This window comes from Phragmites australis, chromosome 2 (genome assembly GCF_958298935.1).
Source record: "Phragmites australis chromosome 2, lpPhrAust1.1, whole genome shotgun sequence".
NCBI lineage: Eukaryota > Viridiplantae > Streptophyta > Magnoliopsida > Poales > Poaceae > Phragmites > Phragmites australis.
The window spans coordinates 49,308,233-49,328,987 of record NC_084922.1 but is presented as its reverse complement, the minus strand read 5'-3'; positions in this window follow the sequence as shown (position 1 = coordinate 49,328,987).

Below are 20,755 nucleotides of genomic sequence, written 5' to 3'. Positions count from 1 at the left end.
AACCCCAATAATTGGTAATCGAGGGAAAGCAACTTCACCTGAGCTCAGTTGCTCTTTTTTCCTGCCATCAAGCCCGATCGTTTCCTTTCACGCTTCTTTTCTTTCCTTCTTTGCGTCCGTAAGTGTCGATTAGGCTCGCATAACCTCAGCCCAACATGGGTCCAACTACACGTATACAGGCGAAAGTGAGCTATGAGAACTCTATAGAAAACAGATCCAAGGTGTGCAAAGCGCCATAGCCCAATGCCAAAACCACCACGACAACATGATGTAGTTTCTCAGTCAGCAACAGAGGCATATAATACAAATCAAATATTTAAAATCGCCACACAAGCTAATCAGATACACGTATTCAGATCCGTCACTAGTCGTAGCATATCATTCCGGTGCATCCCTTTTCGCTGAAGGCCAGATTTTGATTCATACAACCGCATGCAATTGGGTGGTTTTTTGTGTGTGTTTTCCACTATGATTTTCCGGGAATTCATACGGGACCGTGGCTGTAAGGCTTAAGAGGACTATATTTGTTGGATTATGATCTAAATTCTTGTTAAATCATATAAGGGACGTTTTCAGCTCATGTTTCGAAATAATTTGTATTAGACTCGAATCGTATGTATCCACCTCTATAAATATATCTTATAAGATAACAAGAGGGTTGAGAAATTCATTATAATACTCTGCATTGTACATAGAGTGAAGATCGTCGATTGACATCTGTAGTTTTTTTCTATAAAGATTTTTCATGTAAAAATTGTGTCTCGTATTCGATTCTATCATGTTTAATTTCTTACAAATAGTACTAACCGAATTAAATCTATACCAGAAACACTAGAAAAAATAGATCGGTTCTTTTTCCGTCGCCTCATATTCTTCTCGTCGAGTCGACCGAAACCGTCTCTGATTTTTCTGCCGTACTCCACCTCTTTCTTCGCGGCGCACGCATCTGCCCATCATCCGTCCGTGGATTTTTTTTTTTAATCATCGTGGCGCACGCATCCGCCGGTCTCGGTGGAGAGCAGTACTAGGAAGGAATGTTATCGCCCATCACGTAAAGCTCCAGACCGAATCTGAAAAAAAGAAGCCAATCCAAGTCTTGAGGTGACATCTCAGCCAACATCCAACGTGAAAAAAGAAAAATCAAATTTTGCTACGTGCACCCAAGCAAAGATATAGGACATTAGTTTCTAGTTTAATTGCTGCACGTACACGAAGTGTATCAGGATTTTTGTAGTTTATCGCTTCTTGCACCTAGGGCTATATCAGAGAGTTGCAGCCTATTTTGTTGCTAATCATTTTTTGTCATAACTTCTTTGAAGTATAATATTCTGCTGCTAGACCAACATACTAGGTTTACTCTATGTTAAGTCAAGATACAAGCTATTCTTACACATACTGATCTGGATGATGCATTTGATAATTTTGAAAATAAATATCAAAAGTCTTGGTTCGATGAAGATAAGAGAAAGGATTGTAAGGCTTTATCATAAATTCATCTTCATTTATCAAATATTATTTTGCAGAAAAAAATCGTTGCTGCTCTATGGTTAAAACTGGAATCAATCTGCATGTCAAAGGATCTGACAAGCAAAATACATCTAAAAATGAAATTGTTCACGCACAAATTACATGAGGGTGGTTATGTGTTGAATCATCTTTCAGTCTTTAAGGAGATTATTGCTGACCTATAGTCTATGGAGGTAAAATATGATGGTGAAGACTTGAGTCTTATTCTTTTGTGCTCATTGCCCAGTTCTTTTGCAAACTTCAGAGGAACCATATTACACAGTCATAATACACTGACTTTGAAATAAGTCTATGAGGCCTTGCATGCCAAGAAAAAGATAAAACAGATGGTGTCTACTGATGGCTCGACTTTCAATGGAGAAGGTTTGATTGTGCGTGCCAGGACAAAGGAAAAGAATTCGTATAATAGCTAAAGAGGTAGAAGTTCGAATGGTTACAGGGGTTGTTCGAAGTCCAGAGGTAAGGAAAAATTCTGCAGGTATTGCAAGAAAGATAATCATGATATATCTGAATGTTACAGGTTGAAGAATAAAGAAAAGAGGAAAGGTAAATCTAATGAAGAAGGTAAAGCTTATGTTGCTACTTTCGATAATAGTTCTGATGGGGAGACTTTTGTTGCTTTTGCTGGATGTGCTAGTAGCGGTGATGAATGGATTATTGACTCTGTTGCGTCTTTCCATATATGCATAAATAGAGATTAGTTCATCACTTATAATTTTGTTCAAGATGCTGGTTCTGTTAGGATGAGTGATGACAACCCACGTCCAATTGTTGGAATTAGATCAATTATGATAAAGGTGCATGATGACATTGTTAGAACCTTGACAAATGTGAGGTACGTTCCATGTATGAAAAGAAATCTTATATCTTTGAGTACTCTTGATAATAAAGGGTATGACTGGTTATGTGGAGATGGTATTTTGAAGGTGAAAAAAGGTTCCCTTATTGTAATAAAAGGTGATTTAAAGTCTGCCAATTTATATCATCTCTGGGGCACTACAATCACAGGTAATACCGTTGTAAGTTCACATTCATTATTAGATTCTGATGCTACTAATCTATGGCATATGCATCTTGGGCATATGAGTGAACTTGGTTTGGCAGAATTGAGCAAGAGAGATCTTCTTGATGTACGTAGCATCGGCAAGCTGAAATTTTGTGAGCATTGTATTTTTAGCAAGCATAAAAGTGTGAAATTCAACACTTTGGTTCATACAACAGAATGTATTCTTGATTATGTGCATTCTGATTTATGGGGAACATCTCGTAGGCCTTCGCTAGTTGGTTCTCATTATATGTTAATTATTATTGATAATTACTCTAGGAGAGTGGAAGTTTATGGTTGAAAGGCAAACTGAAAAGAAGGTAAAGAAACTTCGCACTGATAATGGGATGGAATTTTGTTCTGATGAATTTGATTTGTATTGTAAGTCTGAAGGCATTGTGAGGTACTACACTGTTCCTAGTACGCCACAACAAAACGGTGTAGCTGAGCGTTTGAACAGAACTATCATCTCGAGGGCCTGTTGCATGTTGTCTAATGCAGGTATGTGTCGGAGGGTGAACTCCTCAAGCAGGGATCCGGAGGGACCCCCTTTGAGATTCGGCCGGGGGGATGATTCTGAGTCCGCCTTGTACGTGAAATAAATTGGAGTAAATGAGATGCAGGTGGAGTGGATGATCGGATGCAGGAGGAAGTAAATATTCAGGGGATTTTTAGACAGGTTCGGGCTGCACTGAGCATAATACCCTACTCTTAAATGCAGCATCAGACCTCTTTACCAGTTGACACCTCACCGTTGAGCCCCTTGTGGGGACCACCGGCAAGGACTTCTCAGGCCCTCGGGGAACTGTGAGTGCTCGGGGACTACTGTTCACAGCCCTGAGCACTCTCTCCCGGATATGCCCTTTCTTGGTCCTCGGGGAACTCGGGTGCTCGGGGGCTACTGTTCACGGCCCCGAGCACTCTCTCCCGGAACTGACTCCTCTTGTCATCGGGAAACTTGGGTATTCAGGGACCACTGTTCATGACCCTGAGCACCTTCTCCCGGAATTTGGTCTTCTCGGGTCATCGGGAACTCGGGTACTCGGGGACCACTGTTTATGGCCCCGAGCACCCTCTCCCGGAACTTGATCTTCTCGGGTCATCGGGGAAGTCGGGTACTCGGGGACCACTGTTCATGGCCCCGGGCATCCCCTTCCGGAACTTGGTCTTCTCGGACCTCAGGGAGATAATCCCCGAGGGAGGGCGCCACGTGGCACTCTGCTGTCCTAGCCTCGGGACTCGGGGACCCCTGGTTCCCTTGTCACCGACAGTATGTATAGGCATTTTTGGGCTGAAGCCGTTTCCACTGCTTGCTATCTTATTAATCGATCACCAAACATTGTCATTGATAAGAAAACTCCAATTGAGGTATGTTCTGGTTCTCCAGCTGATTATTTAGAATTGAGAATTTTTTGTTGTCCTTCTTATGCTCACGTTGATAATGGTCAATTGGATTCTAGAGCTATTAAGTGCATCTTTTTTATTATAAATCTGGTGTTGAAGGTTATAAATTACGGAATCCTGCAACACAAAAGGTGATGATTAATATGAATGTTATCTTTAATGAATCTGCTATGTTGCCTAATGCTCATGTTCAGAGTCAGCAGTGTTCTAGCGTGCAGGTAGAACATTTTATTAATGCAGAAAGTACACCAGATGTTACTATCCATGATTCATCTAGTGTTTCACTTTCTTCTCCTGTTATGCAGCCTACACGATATTCTATTGCAGTTGACAAACCTAGAAGAGAAATTAATTCATCCAAGAGGTTAATTGAGGAGTGTAATATTGTTGCCTATGGTTTGATTTGTGCAGAAGAAGTTGAAGGTAATGTAGAACCTTCTAATTATAATGAGGTTATTACTTCTTCTGATTACAATAATTAGATAACTGCAATGCAATATGAAATTGAGTCACTTGAAAAGAATGATACTTGGGATTTAGTCAAATTGCCAAAAGAAAAGAAGCATGTTCGTTGCAAGTGGATTTTTAAAAGAAAGGAGGGCATTTCTCCTAATGAAGCAGCAAGGTATAAAGCAAGGTTGGTTGTTAAAGGTTATAGCCAGATTCTATATATTGATTATAATGATGTCTTCTCCCCTGTTGTGAAGCACAGTTCTATTTGCACTTTACTCAATATTGTTGCTATTCGTGATTATAAACTTGAGCAATTAGATGTTAAAACAGCATTTTTACACAGGGAGTTAAATAAAGATATTTATATGGATCAATCCGAAGGTTTTGTTAATCCTGGAAAAGAAGACCTTATCTGTAAATTAAAGAAATCTCTTTATGGTTTGAAGCAATCCCCTAGACAGTGGTACAAGAGGTTTGACTCCTTTATGCTCTCTAATGGTTTTAAGCATTCTGATTATGATAGTTGTGTCTATTTGAAGGCTGTTAATGGTTCAGCTATTTATTTGCTTCTCTATGTTGATGATATGTTGATTGCTGCAAAAGATAAATCAGAAATAGCCAAAATAAAATCACAATTGAGTAGTGAAATTGAGATGAAGGATTTAGGTGCAGCAAAGAAAATTCTTGGCATGGAGATTGTCGGTCATATGGGATTCGGGGGTTCCCGAGTCCCGAGGCCAGGACAGCGCGGTGCCACATAGCACCTTCCGTCGGGGACCACCTCCCTGAGGACCCGAGGAAAGCACGGTTCGGGAGTGGGTGCTGGGGGTCAAGAACAGTTGGTCCTCGAGCACCCAGAGAGCCCCGAGCACCCGGCAAGCCCCATGCCGGTGGACCCCGCAGGGACTCCACGATGAGCTGTCGGTCGGTGGGAGGCCCGACGCCGTATTTAATGGGGAGCGTGGACGGTCACATCCAACCACTCTCCCCCACGCCTACCGTTCTGAATACGTTAGTCCCTGTCGCCGCCTGGCACAAAGGCGTGGGCACAATTAATACGGCATGTCCCATCGCATGTCCCCTCGCGGGGCCCATGAAGAAAGACGGTTTGAAGATATCTTGGATGGGCTTGAGGCTTATCGCCCTGTTACATCAGACCGCGTCAGACCTACTCTGACCAAATGGGCATGAGAGAGTACTCAGAAGCTGGCCGGTGGGCGCCCCTGCGCCTGCTAAAGCTGGAACGCGAAGACCGGTGAAACCGTCCGAGGGATGTATTTTCAACCCTCTGTAACATCAACTGTAGACCAATGATAGTTACTTTTCATTTATTGTTTACAGGAACTTGTGCCCTTGTTCTGGGCACTCCCTAAAGGGACTTCCCCCCTCCCTGGTAAATAAAGGGGGGAGCACTTTGTATAGGGAGAAGAGATAGAGAAAAAAGAGGGATAGGAAAAACAAAAGGAGAAGAACATTGACAACATACTGGACACACAAGAGTAGGGTATTACGCCTCCGTGCGGTCTGAACCTGTCTAAATTTTTGGTGCATTCATTTCTACTAGCTGACGATCCATCCTGCCGAAGTCCCACTCGCATTAACCTCGCGTACGAGGTAGCTCCAGGACCAGCCCCCCAGCTGAATCTCAAAGGGGGTCTGTCGGAGGATTAACTCCTGTCGCAGGGATCCCGAGAGACCCCTTTTTAGAGATTCGGCCGGGGGGATGATCCTGAATAAGTTCGTCGGAGAAATGAATGAGAGTAAATGCAACGGCCGGTTGTGGGGGATGATGACCTAGTGCAAAAGGAAGTAAATGCACCGGAGTTTAGACAGGTTCGGGCCGCACAGGGGCGTAATACCCTACTCCTGTATGGATGCAATAACTGTCCTGAGGGAGATCCCTCAAGGATGTAGCTGGTTACAAGAAATATGATCTAACTAAGAGCTTGAGGCTCCTTGTTCTTCGGCTGGAACTGTGCTCCACCTTGCAGCGGAGAAGGTCCGGAAGCTGCTGGTCCCCGAGGGCCCGCAGGGGGCCTCGGTGGTGACGCCGGCGAACTTTCCGCCGGCGACGACCATTCCCGGCCGCATCATCTTGTTCACATCCTTCGTGGCGGCAAGACTGGTGCCGCCGTTCTCGACGTTCTTCCTCCAAGTCCTCGACACCTACGGCGTGCAGCTGGTGCACCTGAGCCCCAACTCCGTCGTCGTGCTGGCGGTGTTCGCGCATCTATGCGAGATGTTCGTGGGAGTGGCGCCTTCGATGACGCTTCTTCGACATTTCTTCGTCCTGCGATCGGCCGGGAAGAAAAGGGGGTACTCCACGGCGGACGTCGCGGGGTGCTACAATCTTCGGCTGCGAGACGGCATGGGGGAGCGGTACATCCCCCAGGTGTTGCGAAGCAAATGGGAGGATTGGCGGCGGGACTGGTTCTTCATCGACGTCGACCCCCATGACCATCTCGCCCTACCGGAAGTGGCGGCGGAGCCCCAGAAATCGATGTGGGAGCTGCCACCGCCGGAGGACGTGAGGTTGGAGCCGGTGTTCGAGCGCATCAGATTCCTGTGCCACGCCGGGCTAACCTCGGTGATGGTGGTGGCGGACTTCCTGCGCCGCCGCCTGGCGCCCCTGCGGGAGCGGGCCTGGACCCAAATCGGCGCAAGCTGGGACCTAGGCCCGGTGGAGCTGAGGGGCATGATCCGGGTGGTGACCGGCGTGGAGGACATGAGCTGGACGGAGCTCCTGTGGTCGGAAATGGCGCTCTGCGCCAACCCCGAGCGCGCGATGATCCTGGCGAAGCTGCCGGAGTTCGACGCCCAGGGGCTCGTCGACCGGCCGAGGAGCCGGAGCCCCGAGACCCCCGAGCTCCCTGGATTGGACGAGGCGGCCAGCGAAGAGGCCGCGAGTAGTCCAGCGCGGATCGGTGGCCCGGGCGCTGCGAGCGGCGAGCCGCAGACCAGCGGTGGGGCCGCTGCGGGCAGCAGCCGTCGCACCGGAGGAGGAGGCACCGCCGACAGCGGAGCGGCGGTGGCGCCGGAGGACCGGGGGAAGCGCCCCCGGCTTTACATTCCCGCGCGGGAGTCCTCGCCGTCGCCAACGGCGTCGGCGGCGTTCCCGGTGCTGGAGCTGCGCTTCGTTCGGATGGGGCCCGATCCGGCACCCAGAGATTGCGTGGCGGCCCCGCCGAGCCCCCGGCGGAAGAGGAGGAGGGAGGATTCCGAGTCGGCGTTGTCGGGCCCAGAGTTCAGGATCCCAGCGGCCAGGTGGCGGTAACGGGGGATCGAGACCGCGTAAGTTTCGCTTTTCATTCCTTCTTGGGCGTGCTTCGCCCGAACTAGACTTTGATCTTGTTTTTCGTTCTTCTCCTGCAGACCGCCTACAGGCGCCGCCGATGCTCAAGAAGCGCCGGCGCCGGCGTCAGCGCCCGGGCCAAGCCGACCGGCGGAGCCAGGGCAGGTAGACACGGCGATGGAGGCGGGGACGGCGGAAGCGACGGCCGTGATAGAGCCAGCGGACGCGGCGGCCGTGACAGAGACGACGGACCCGGCAGCCGAGGCGGGGACGGCGGAAGCGGCGGTCGAGGCGGGAACGGCGGGCGCGCCGAACTCGCCGGGACCGGCGGTCGTTGCGGCCGAGAGGGCGCCGGTCGAACCTACCCCGGGTGTGCCGAGCCCGGGGCGGATGATGGCGTCGCAACCTTCGGGGACCCCGAACCCCCCGGAGGAGGGCCGCGGGGAAACTAGCGCTCCACCGGCGCCCGGCCGGCCTGCCGACCCCTTCTTGGTCGGATCGAGTGCGTCCAGGTGGCGGTCGAGCGGCTGGGCACAGCGGTGGACGCGAAGGAGGAGCAGCTTGAGGCGGAGCGCGCCAGGCTAGACTCGGAGAGGGCGCAGCTTGCGACCACCTTGCGCGCCTTCGAATCCCGCCTTGCCGCGCAGCGCGGCGCCAACGAGGAAGAGCAAAGCGCCGTGGAGGAGGCCCGCGCGGCGGCCGCGTGGCAGCAGAAGCTTTTGGAGGATACCCGCGCGGAGATCGCGTGGGAGCGGGAAGTTTTGGAGGGCGCTCGTGCAGAAGTTTCGCGGGGGCGAGAAGGCACCGCCCGCCTGGCCGAGGCATCGCGGCAGAAAGCTGCCGAGGCCCTCACCAGGGAGAGGCAGGTACAGGAGCGGGAGGATGCGGTCGCGGGCCGCGAGAGGGCGGCGGAGGCCCTCGAGGCTGACCTGACCTATCGGGAGGGCTCGACCGGGATCGCGCCGATTTCCAGCGTTGGGCAGCGAAGCTCCAGAACACCGAAGGGGACCTCCGACGTTGGGCGGAGGAAATCGTCCTCCGAGAATTGGACGCCGGAATCATGGCGGCGGAGCTGGGCGCCCAGGAGGACTTGCTGGCCCGCCGGGAGGATGAGACTGCCGGGGCGGCGGCGGCCATTGCCGCCAGGGAGGAACAGATCGCCAAGCACGAAACAGAGCTGGCCGCCCGCGAGAGAGCTCTGTCCGAACTGGTGGCGCAGGCGAAGCCTGCCGCCGGCCCTGCACCCGACGCCAGCTCTTCTGGCGCGACCGGGGGCCAGGGTCTCAAGGAGCAGCTGCGGACCGCGAAGGAAAAACTCGAGGCTGCCTTTGTCGCGCGGGTCAACCTGCAGCAGATGTTGGAGGACGTACTCCGGCGGATGCGGTGGTCCGTGGTGAGGGCCGGCCTTGGGCGGCTCGTCGTGGATGAGAAGGGCGATGCCCCAGGACGACACGTCCTGGGACTGCAGCAAGTCTACGAGCGCCTCAAGGCGCTGCCCTGGGCCGTCCCGGAGCTTGCCGCCCGGGAAGGACGCGGCTTGGCCCAGGCGGTGGCCGAGCACGTTCTGGCCTGCTACCGGAGCAGAGACTCGAACTTCCCGCTGGAGCCAGCGCGGGAAGGAGTAGTCGAAGCCGAGGGGGTGGCCGCCCGGGAAGCGGTTCAGAGCACCGCTGCCGAGGTGGTGGCCGGCTTCAGGCGGGAAGTGCCACCGCCGCGAGCCCCCGGGCATGGACGTGACGACTCCGGCTCCGACGCCGACTCTACCTCCGATTAGGCTTTTTATAGTTTCTTCTTCTTTCATTGTTTTTGTCTTGATGTAAATACGGGAGTGATCCCTCAGAAATGCTTGTATTCCCTTTGTAAATATAATGGAATCTTTTCTTTGGGCTCGCAACTCCGGCATTCTTGAGTACTGAGCGTTTCTTCTTATGTTTTGCCTTGAAGCCCCGGGGAGTACTCAGTCGGACCGTTCCCGACCTTTCCGTCCCCGAGAACGAAGTCGTCCCGATCGTCTTTCTCGGCGCGTTCAGCCCCCAAGCCCTCGCGAGTCCGCATCGACTAAGTCAAGAGACAAAGACACGAACTTCCTTGCTCGGGAGATAGATCGATCCAGCACGGAACACGCCATGACCGGTGAATACTTTTCCATCTTGCGACCACTCAGTCAGCAGACCAGAGACACGCGTGGGCGGAAATGCGACCAAAAGTCCCCATGGCTCGGTGGTGCCCGGGCTTAAAATGGACCGGACCGAGCACCGACAGCCCGCTCCCGAGGCCTAGGCTCCGGACTACTCGAGCGGCTCGAGCGATAGGATTACCCAGGGCACCCAGGGACTCAATAGTGCTCGGGGCCCTTAAAAGCGGACCGAACACCACGACCACCATGAAGGACTTCGGTCGAATATTACCGCACGTACGGTACACCTTTCTACGGACCGTTCTGTCATTCTAGGAAAAAGTAGACACACGGTAGGGTTTTGTGCGCGAGGAGACCATCTCACCGGGCAGATTAGAATACGAGGGCCCCCAAGGTAAACTCGGGAACAAAATATTACTGAGTGTAGATTCGTCTGAATTTAACTACTCACCGGATAGCTGTCGACCTTTCGGCCAACCGATCCAAGAGGGGCGTGCACTCCGAGCTCGGGGTGCCCGGGGACTTGGTCCCCGCAGCGGGGGCGCCCGAGCATCAAGGGGCACGCGAGAAGCCCGGGGTCGGGTGATCTCGACCACTCATGCTTAAGCGGTAGGACCACCCGAGGACCCTTGGGGCCGAGCAGCGACATAGGCATCGAGGCCCTCCCGGTCGAGCTGCTTTTGCTTTGATTGTCGACCTGTGACTTAAGAGAAAATAGGGAATTTTTTTGATTGGTGCGCTCTGTTAGTGCGGTACTTGTTATAGACTGCTCTTGTTTTCGACCCGAGACCTCTCGAATACCTAGACCGGCGGACAAGAGCTGGCAGAGGTATAACTCAGAGGTCCTATGGTTTGGTGGCGCCCGGGTATGACAGACCAGACCGAGCACCGACAGCCTGCCCCTGGAGCCTGGGATCCGGACTACTCGAGCAGCTCGAGCGATAGGATTACCCAGAGCGCCCAGGGACTCGGTAGTGCCCGGGAGCCTGCCACGACACCGAACACCACAGCCTACCACGTCGGATGTGAGTTAGCGGAAACTGCCCGCACGCATACCGATCGGGATTCTTTTATCTGCGGGGAAAATGAGAGAGTGAACTTTTTCTCGCACAATCGAGCATCTCACCAGACAGATTAAACATATGGAATCCAGAAAAGTGAAATTGACACAACGATTGTACATTAATATTCACACTGGATTGACAATTTTTTACAAGGTTGGGAGACTTACCCAATTAGTGGTAGCCCTCGGTCAACTTGGGCGGGGGGGAAGCCCCAGGCCTGGTTGACCTGAGTCGCGAGCGTGACCATCTACGGGTAGAACTTGCGCAGGTGCTCGATATTCCACGGGTTGGGAAGCGGCTGCCCATCTTCTGCTGCCAACCTGAAAGAACCTTCTCGCGGGACCCCGATCACGGTGAAGGGACCTTCCCACATAGGGGACAGCTTATTCCTTCCTTCGCGCGACTGGACGCGTCGGAGAACTAGGTCCCCCACCTCGAGAGACCGGGCCCGGACATGGCGCTGATAGTAGCGCCGCAGACTCTGCTGGTACCGAGCCGCCCGGACGGCGGCACGCCGCCGGCGCTCCTCCAAGTAGTCGACGTCGTCGCGCCTCTGCTGCTCCTGTTCGCCTTCTGAATAGGCGTGCACCCGAGGGGAGCCTAGGGTGAGCTCGGAGGGGAGGACCGCCTCAGCGCCGTAGACGAGGAAGAATGGAGTCTCCCCGGTGGCGCGGCTTGGCGTGGTCCGATTAGCCCATAGCATGGCGGGCAGCTCGTCCACCCAACCCTTTCCGTGCTTTGCGAGCACGTCATAGGTCCGGGTTTTGAGGCCCTTCAGTATCTCCGCGTTGGCGCGCTCAACTTGCCCGTTACTCCGAGGATGAGCGACGGAGGCGAAGCAGAGCTTGATGCCGAGGTCTTCGCAGTAGCCCCCGAACAGGGCACTCGTGAACTGGGTGCCATTGTCGGTGATGATCCGGTTCGGGACGCCAAAGCAACTAGTGATGCCGCGGATAAACTGGAGCGTCTTGTTCTTGATCACCTTGATGACTGGGACCGCCTCCGGCCACTTGGTGAACTTGTCGATGGCGACGTAGAGGTACTCATAGCCCCGACTGCTCGGGGGAATGGACCCAGAATGTCCAACCCCCAGACCGCAAAAGGCCATGACAGAGGGATGGTGTGAAGAGCCTGAGCTGGCTGGTGAATCTACTTTGCATGGAACTGGCACGCCCTGCAGCGCCGAACCGGAAGCATCGTGGAGAGCTGTAGGCTAGTAGAAACCTTGCCGGAAGGCCTTCCCGACCAGCGTGCAGAACAATGAATGGCCACCGCACTCGCCCTCGTGGATCTCAGCGAGAAGCTCGCCGCCTTCTGCCCGGGAGATGCATTTCAGGAGGACGCCTCCTGCGCTACGCCGGTAGAGATCCTCATCTACTATGGCATAGCGTTTGGACTGCCGAGCAACTCTTTAGGCAGACGCCTCATCCCCGGGAAGGGACTTTTCCTTCAAGTACCCTCGGATGTCGTCCATCCACGAGGCATCTTGAGAACATTCAGCAAGTGCAGCACACTCGCCGGACGGTGGCACCCTGACGGGGCTTCCCACTGAGGGCGCCGCCGGGATCCCCTGAATTGGGTTCGAGGTTTCCCCTTCATCCTGTTCGGCAGGCAGGACGGAAGGCCGTGTGAGTCTTTCTTCAAAGACTCCGGTAGGGACGCGCGCACGGGAGGAGGCCAGGCGAGAGAGCTCGTCGGCCAGAGCGTTGTCGCGGCGAGGGATGTACCGTAACTCAAGCCCATCGAAGCACCTCTCCAGCTTCCTGACTGCTGCCACGTACGCCGCCATTTGAGGATCCGTGCACTGGTACTCTTTGGACACCTGGTTGACCACCAGCTGGGAGTCTCCCTTGGCCAGGAGGCGACGAATCCCGAGCCCCACCGTAGCTCGGAGGCCGGCGATGAGACCTTCATATTCTGCCATGTTGTTGGATGCGCGGAACTGCAGCTGCACAACGTACCGGAGTTCTTCACCCGTTGGAGAGGTGAGAACCACTCCGGCCCCCGCGCCTTTCAACGAGAGGGAACCGTCAAAGTGCATGATCCAGTACCCGGGCGCATCGTGCCCGGGAAATGCAGAAATATCTTCGGGGACGACCTCAGGGACGGGTGTCCACTCTGCCACGAAGTCAGAGAGCGCCTGGCTTTTGATCCCCTGGCGATTGACAAAGTGCAGGTCGAATTCCGCCAGCTCCACCTCCCACTTGACAACACGCCCGGTGCCTTCTCGGTTCCGGAGGATGGGTCCCAGCGGATACGTGGTAACCACCGAGACCTTGTGCGCTTGAAAGTAGTGACGCAGCTTCCGGGAAGCGATGAGCACGGCGTAGAGCAGCTTTTGAGCCTGGGGGTACCTTGTTTTGGCCTCCCGGAGAACTTCACTGACGAAGTACACCGATCGCTGTACCCGGCGGGCCCGGACGGCGGCTTCACCCGAGGGGCTGTTACAGCCCCCAGGCTCGGCGACGTGGTCGGGGCTGGCTGGGTGCTCGGGCTCGACTCCCTAGTCGGGAGGAGCAGAGTGCTCGGACTCGACCCCCTGCTCGGGGGGAGCCAAGTGCTCGGGCTCGACCCCCTACTCGGGGGGAGCAGAGTGCTCGGACTCGACCCCCTGCTCGGAGGGAGCCGCGAGGACGGGTGAGTGCCCGGGGGCGGCTGGGAGCTGGGATCTGGCACCTAGCCCCGCGCACTCGTCACGCTCCACCACCAGCACCATGCTCACGACCTGAGGAGTGGCCGAAACGTAGAGCAGTAGGGGCTCGCCTTCGGAGGGAGCTACCAGCACGGGTGGTGAGGTGAGGTACCTCTTCAGATCGCGGAAGGCCTGCTCGGCCTCCGGTGTCCAGTCGAAACGACCAGTCTTCTTCAGAAGCTTGAAGAGGGGGAGCCCCCGCTCCCCGAGCTTGGAGATGAAGCGCCCGAGGGCCGCTATGCAGCCGGCGAGACGCTGGACCTCTTTGAGTTGAGCCGAGGGTCGCATCTGCTCGATGGCCCGGATCTTCTCCGGATTGGCCTCGATCCCGCTGGCACCCCGAAGACACACTTCTCGGGGTTGAGCTTGAGGCGGGTGGTGCGGAGACTGTTGAAAGTCTCGGCAAGGTCCTCGAGCAGGGTGGCGCGGTCTCGGGACTTGACAACGAGATCGTCGATGTAGGCCTCAACGTTGCGGCCAACCTGCGAGTCAAAGGTGATGCGAATGGCGCGCTGGAAAGAAGACCCAGCATTGCGCAAACCAAAAGGCATTGAAATATAACAATAAGTCCCCACTGAGGTGGTAAAGGCAGTTTTTTCTTCATCCTCTACGGCCATGCGGATCTGGTGATAGCCAGAGTTTGCATCTAAAAAACATAAAAGACCACATCCCGCGGTTGCATCTACAATTTGATCTATGCGGGGCAAGGGAAAATGATCTTTAGGGTAAGCCTTATTTAGATCGGTGTAATCTACACACATGCGGAGCTTGCCGTTGGCCTTCGGGACGATAACTGGATTCGCCAGCCAGTCGGGGTGGAGGACCTCTCGAATGAATCCGGCGTCAAGGAGCTTGCTGACCTGCTCCCGGATGAACTCCTGGCGCTCAGGCGCCTGCCGCCGGACCTTCTGCTTCACCGGGCGGGCGTCCGGACGCACCGCCAAGTGATGCTCGATCACCTCCCTAGGGATCCCGGGCATGTTGGACGGTTGTCATGCAAACACGTCTGCGTTAGCCCGGAGGAAGGTGACGAGCGCGCTTTCCTATTTGCTGCCCGGGTCACCGCCGATTCGGACGACCTGGGTAGCGTCTTCGCCCACCACGACCTCCTTCGTGGGAACAGAGGCGTCGGCAGCGAGTCGGGGTTTGGATGAAGAGGGTCCCGGGCCCCCTGGGCAGCCTTCGACCTCGGCCTGAGCTGAGACCAAAGCCATGTACGACTGCTCGGTGCAGGAAACGGCGCCGCCGGAGTCGGCAGTCACGGAGATGGGGCATAATGGGCGGTCATCATGAATTTGGCGAGCGTCGGGCGCCCGAGGATGGCGTTGTAGGGAAGGGGGAGCTCCGCGACGTCGAAGAGGACGTTCTTCGTGCGGAAGTTATCCCGACTCCCAAAGGTCACGGGTAGCTCGACCTGCCCGAGAGGCAGGGAGTGCCCGGGCGTCACTCCGCAGAATGGAAGCGACGTCTTTAGGCGCCGGGAGGGCACCTGCAACTTCTCGAAGGCCTCCTTGGATAGGAGGTTGAGGCATGCACCCCCGTCGATCAGTACTCTGCCGACCTTGACATTATAGATGGTGGGGGACACCACCAGGGGTAGTCGCCCCACGGCTGCAGTACTCGCGGGGTGATCGGCCATGCTGAACGTGATCGGGGCGTCCGACCACCTCAGGGGCCTGGCGGCCTCCTCGCTCGGGGTTGCCGAGCACACCTCGCGCCGCATGGTCTTGATGCCACACCGCGAGGAAGGCGTGTAGGCGCCTCCGTCGATGAAGGCGACGGTATGCTCGGGCTCCTGGAAGCCGAGCTCGGCGTTTCCGGGGGTGGCCTCAGCATCGCCTCCCCCGCGGGACTCGTCGCGCTCCCTCTGGCGCTGCTCGATGAGGCCTTTGACCGTACGACACTCCGTGAGATCGTGCCATCTGGTCTGGTGTATGGGGCACCATTTGCCTGGCTCAGGCCCCGCGGGAGCGGGGGCCATCGCTGGAGCAGGAGCCCGGGCGGATGCCGGGGCTCTTGCGGGAGCTGGTGCTCTTGCGGGGGCCAGAGCCCTAGGAGGGGCCCTGGCCGGGGCCCTTGCGGGCGCAGGCCGCCTGTCGGCGGGTGCCCGGCGTTCTTGCCGGCGGTCGGCCTCTTGGGCCGGCCTATGGGCAGGGCCCTGGGCTAGCTCGAGAGGAGCGGCTTCACGCTTTCTTCTCTTTTTCTTTTCCCGTCTGTCGGAGCGGGAAGAACTTGGTTGGTCGGCGGCGGGGCACTCAGGGCGCGGAGCATGCCAAGCCCCGGCCTCCGCCGCCTTGGCGCACTTGTTGGCCAGTGCGAAGAGTTCCGCAGTGGTCTCGATTTCTTGCGTACCCAGCTTTTCGATCATCCGCTCGTCGCGGACACCCTGCCAGAAGGCGACGATGACAACGTGTGGGGCTATCCGCGGGATGGTGTTGCGGACCTGGCTGAAACGCTGGATGAAGCGTCGCAGCGTCTCCCCCTCTTGTTGCTTGACAGCGTGGAGGTCGCACTCCAAGCCGGGGCGCGTGAACGTGCCCTGAAAGTTAGCCACAAACTGGTGGCAGAGGTCATCCTAAGAGCTAATAGATCCTGGGGGTAAGTTCATGAGCCAAGAACGGGCGGAGCCCCTCAAGGCAACATGGAAATAATTCGCCATCACCTTTTCACTACCTCCGGCTGCTTGGACGGCCGTAGTGTATATTTGGAGGAACTCGACGGGGTCGATGGACCCGTCGTACTTCTCTGGCAGCTCAGGGTGGAACTTGGAGGGCCATTTGACCCGTCGGAGTTCACTAGAGAAAGCACGGCAGCCGGTGCTGTACCCCATGGCGCGGGTGGCATTCTTTGGCGATGAATGCCGGCGAGCCGGGGATTCCTGACGATCGTGGGCCGGAAAAGAGGAAGCCTTGTCCTCAGCCTCGGCCTCCTGCCGGGTTTCCCGCTGGCGCTCGAGGGTGACACGCGCATCTTTGTGGCCCCTCCGCTCGTTGAGACGCAAGCGGAGGTCCTGGGCTTCGGACACGGCCAGGGGGGTGGCGCTCCACCTGGAGGCCCCCCGGCCCGTGCGAACGTTGCCCATTGATGAGCCGGTTCTGGCAGCGCCACGCTGGGTGGTGGCGCGAGAACTCCCGGCCAGCACTTGACAGCGAGCAGTGCCGACCAGGGCAGCGACGTCTTGGATCCAGCGGCCTTCCGGAGTGTTCGGCGTTGCCTGGACGGGCGGATGCCTGAGGAGAGCGTGCGCCGCAAGCAGCGCACTCCCGGGGCCGACCTCGCCGAAGGTGAGCCTACGCCGGAGAGGCACCCGGCGCTGTCCAGAGGCGGCCCTGGCGGCCGGGGTTTCGACCAACTGCTGGGGGTCGGACGGTGCACCGGCGGCAGCGGCCCTGCTGGGCCTAGCGCCCTGGTCCCCTTGGGAGGGGAACGCCGCGCGTGCAAATAGTGGCTGCTGCTGGGACGCAGCAGCGATTGGGGCCTCCTGGACGACGGGCAGCATTTCCTCGCTGGAAGTGGAGCCGGAACGCTGGAGACGGTGTCCACTGGCCATTTTTTCTGCGGAAGAAAAACAAACAAACAGATTCAGGGATGTTCCCCCCTACCTGACGCGCCAGGTGTCGGAGGATTAACTCCTGTCGCAGGGATCCCGAGAGACCCCTTTTTAGAGATTCGGCCGGGGGGATGATCCTGAATAAGTTCGTCGGAGAAATGAATGAGAGTAAATGCAACGGCCGGTGGGGGGGATGATGACCTAGTGCAAAAGGAAGTAAATGCACCGGAGTTTAGACAGGTTCGGGTCGCACGGGGGCGTAATACCCTACTCCTGTATGGATGCAATAACTGTCCTGAGGGAGATCCCTCAAGGATGTAGCTGGTTACAAGAAATATGATCTAACTAAGAGCTTGAGGCTCCTTGTTCTTCGGCTGGAACTGTGCTCCACCTTGCTCACAGTGTCTCTCTTCGTTGGCTTGGTTCGTTGTGGGGTTGATCTTCTTCGTGAGTGAATTCACGTCCGGCCCAGAGCTCGTCCTTGCTTCTGTGTTGCCGGCTATTTTAAGCACTTGCCGGCTACGACATGCCCCGAAAGGGAAGGAGGGGGCACAAGTTCCAAGACGCCATCACTGGAAAAGGCGTCATCATTTCTTCTGGGCGAAGTGACCGGTGGGTGGAAAAACGCCGCCCGCCCGGTCACCTATCACTGTGGACGCCCTGGCAACGGGCGCCATGGAGGGGGCCCACCGGGCAGCCGCAGAGCAACTCGGCGTGCCCGCCCTGTCTTGTTCCTCTGCCACAGCAGGGCGGCAGATGGAACACGATCCTCGCGATGATACCGGTGATACGGGATGGGACCCGTGCAATTAATAGCCCCACGCCCCTCTGCCAAAGCATGGCAGGGACTGACGCTGCGGCGGGAGCAGTTGGATGTCTCAGGCCATGCACGCTCATTAAATGCGGCTTCGGACCTCTGACTGACGGACACCTCATCGATGGGCCCCTCGGGGGCCTCTCTGGGTTGTCGGGGAACCGAGTGCTCGGGGGGTACTGTTCACCTCCCCGGGCACTCTCTCCTGGGAATGCCTATCTTTGTCTTCGGGGTACCGGGTGCTCGGGGGTACTATTCACCTCCCCGAGCACTCTCTCCCGAGCACTCTTGCACGATCCTTCGAGGAACCGAATGCTCGGGGGCCGCCACGTGCAGCCCCGAGCATTCTCTCCCGAGCACTCTTTGTGTGGAACCTCAGTGAACCGAACGCTCGGGGGCTGCTGCTCGCAGCCCCGAGCACTCTCTCCCGGAACTTTAGCTCTTCTGGTCATCGGGGGACTAGGGTGCTCGGGGGTGACCTGGTACCGGCCCGAGCACTTCTCTTCCCGGTACTTAGACTCCGCGGATCATCGGGGAACTGGGGTGCTCGGAGACCAATGACTGTGGCCCCGAGCACCTTCTCCCGGGACTCGAACTCTCCTTACCCCGCGGGAGAGACCTCGTGGGATGGCGATACGTGGCGGATGGCTGGCCTAGCCTCGGGACTCAGGGACCCCCGGTTCGTGATACACCGACAGGGTCCCTCAGGATCCCTGCTCGTGGTGTTCATCCACCGACAGAGATCATTAGAGATATGAAAGTTGACAAGTTATATATTAGTTAACAAGGCTATATTGAGAAGGTTCTTCGTTGTTTTAATATGCATGATGCAAAATCAATGAGTACTCCGTTAGCTGCACATTTCAAATTATCTTCAGCGTTATGTCCTGAGTCGGATTATGATATTGAGTACATATCTAGAGTTCCATATTCAAGTGCAGTTGGTTCACTTATGTATACCATGGTCTGTTCTTATCCTGATTTATCTCATGCACTAAGTGTTGTTAGTAGATTCATGGCTAATCCTGGAAAAAAGCATTGGAAAGTTATTCAGTGAATTTTCATATATCTGCGTGGTACTTCTAATGCTTGTTTGCAGTTTGAGAAATCTGGAGATGAACTTATTGGTTATATTAACTCAGATTATGCTGATGATTTGGATAAGAGGAGATCTCTCACAGATTATGTTTTCACAATTGATGGTTGTGTTGTTAGTTGAAAAGCATGCTTGCAGGCTAATGTTGCTTTATCAACTACTGAAGCTGAATATATGGCTATTTCTGAAGCATGCAAAGAAGCTGTTTGGCTGAGAGGTTTGTACACTGAGCTTTGTGGAGATAATTCTTGTGTTAATATTTTCTGTTATAGTCAGTGTTATTTGCCTTACAAAGGATCAGATGTTTCATGAAAGAACAAAGCACATTGATGTGAGGTATCATTATATTCGAGATGTCATTGCTAAAGGTTATATTAAAATATGCAAGATAAGCACTCATGATAATCCTGCTGATATGATGATAAAATCAGTTTCTGTTGGTGTTACAGTTTGAGTCCTAGAGACTTTTGACGTCGGTGATATTTATTATTGAAGTGAGTTCATTGATGATTCTTTATTTGCTACAAGATGGTATTCGTCTCAAAATGGAGTTTGTTGGATTGTGATCCGAATTCTTGTTGGGCCATACAAGGGACGCCTTCGACCCATGTTTCGGAACATTCTGTATTAAACTCGAGTCATATGTGTCCACCTCTATAAATATATCTTGTAAGTTATCAGAAGAGTTGAGAAACTCATTGTAATCCCTTGCATTGTACATATCCCTAATATAGTGAAAATCGTCTATTAACGTCCGTGGTTTTTTCCCGTAAGGGTTTTTCACGTAAAAATCGTGTCTCATGTTTGATCATATCGTGCTAGATTTCTTACAACACTTGCCAATAGTTGGAGTGAAAAATTTTACTAGTCCTTGCATACGTATGGGCTATCAAAACTGTTTATTTGTATTAAGATTCGTGTTGAAAAATTAGATTAAAAAATTATAAAAATAGATAAGAGAATCAAATGTATCGATATATATCAGATGAGAGGGATGGATGAATGAGATAAACCGAATGTCTACACCCTTTTAGAGTTGCCTTTTCCTGCCAATAGTCTCCGGTCTTAACCTTCGCCGTATGAGGTTTTATAGAATTCGCCTGTTCGATGAACCTAGAGAGCTCCTCGCTGCACATCGCTTGCAGCGTTGACAAACTTACTCGAGCGCAGGACCATCAGAACTGTTGAAAATTTCTTGGGTTGGAATTGGTCAATGCGTTGGCCTTACGGCGACCCCACTGCGCTCATCCTGGGACTGGGAATCAAAGCTTATGCGCCACTTTTGGTGGACAATACGCACGTCCAAATCTAGCCAGGAATCTCCTGTTTGTGAGCATTAGCAGCCCCTGCGAATGACTGATGCTATCTTCAACCTGTGGCGCCTGTGTTTTCGCTGGGAGTCAAACTAAGCTAGCTTTGCATGGTGCACCCTTGCATAGCATAGGTAATAAAAAATTGATAACTGATCAGTGTGACGATGCCTTGCTGATTTGTATGTGTATATTTAGAGGCAAAGTTTTACACATATATATATATCTCTTATCAAGATTGTTTCTTTGTGATAAGACTCGTACTAAAGTGACTAGTGAAAAAATTATAGGATAGATGACCCAATCAATACATGGATAAATATATCATATAAAAGGAACGTACGAGACAATGAGGCTACTTTAAAGGAAGA